The following is a 1152-nucleotide window of genomic DNA, read 5'->3' as shown; positions in this document are numbered from 1 at the left end:
CAACTCTGGTTTCCCTTCATACGAAAAAATCTTTCGCCTTTTACTAAAGATTTCCGTGGAGGGGAACAACCAACGAGTCTAATACTATTTTTTCTAAATGCTTGGTACAAACTGAGCCCGATTAGCACACACAACGAAAAGTGAAGGGAAAATGTGTGCACATGCTCAGCTTGACAATCTCTCACCTTCTGAAATTTGCAGGCAGGAGGATCTGTATGGGCGCTTGCTGCTAAATTTCCAAATGCTCTTGTCATTTCACAACGAAGCCGAACATGGAAATGACTTCACAGAGAGGATTGTATGGAAACAGAGTTAGCATGATCAAAACAAAGTGTTTTAAACAACATGTTTTCTCCGTTTAAAACATATTTTTTCTTTATTTCAAATGTTTAAACAAAGCGTTTGAAACATGTTTCTTTTCAGATTTGTTTAAAACACATTAGTAGGTCACAAATATGCTTTTGACAACAACCCTGATTTTTCGACCTCTAAGAAAATCGCACCAAAACCTCAAAAACTCACTTTCTCTCCACGTTCCGCGCCTCATTTATTGCGCTGACGATGTTTAACGGCGCAGAAAAGCCGGTACGAGAAAAAACACTTTCTCATCCTTGAAGTACGAATCACCTTATCGTAATTTTTTTCTAAGTCCAGGACCAATGTGTATATATCGCGAGCTTTGTAAACCTCTCGCGAACGATGTGCCACACACACATATGCGCGTGCGTGCCTCTCATTATTTCCGTATTGTGACGCAAGCAAACAAACAAAATAATAATAATTGTTTTTTTAGGATTCCTGGCCCCTATAACCTCGCCAGGGTGCGTGGTGGTGGCGAAATCCTCGCGAGTTTAGATTTGTATTGCGAATGTTGCCACAAATTCAATCAACGTTGTTCGTTCTCGATGCTGGAATCTTACGTAGATTATTCCATGAAAAATAAATTTATACTCCTGTGCGAAGCCCCCCCCAAAGCATTCACGGAATTTTTGATGTTTGCGTGGATGCCGACGCTCAATCGAACGAATCTTTCGATCCCCGTAGAGAAATTGTAATATTTTTGTCACGGACCAAACGCTTTTTCAAACCGATCCAAAAAATTTTCTGCCAAAAAAATGTTCGAAAATATCGAATGTCGCTCGAGAGTGGTGC

The 1152-nt window shown here is 40.2% G+C and overlaps 1 non-coding gene across 1 annotated transcript; it reads left to right on the top strand.

Annotated features, from left to right (window-relative positions):
- Positions 1–118, top strand: LOC145997552 (U5 spliceosomal RNA). Its single transcript, XR_014442955.1, has one exon. It is a non-coding gene; the product is annotated as a U5 spliceosomal RNA (small nuclear RNA).
- The last annotated feature ends 1034 nt before the right edge of the window (positions 119–1152 follow it).

The sequence above is a fragment of the Lepisma saccharinum genome, chromosome 13 (assembly GCF_977018435.1).
Source record: "Lepisma saccharinum chromosome 13, izLepSacc3.1, whole genome shotgun sequence".
Taxonomy (NCBI): domain Eukaryota; kingdom Metazoa; phylum Arthropoda; class Insecta; order Zygentoma; family Lepismatidae; genus Lepisma; species Lepisma saccharinum.
This window is presented reverse-complemented; position numbering and strand designations above follow the sequence as displayed.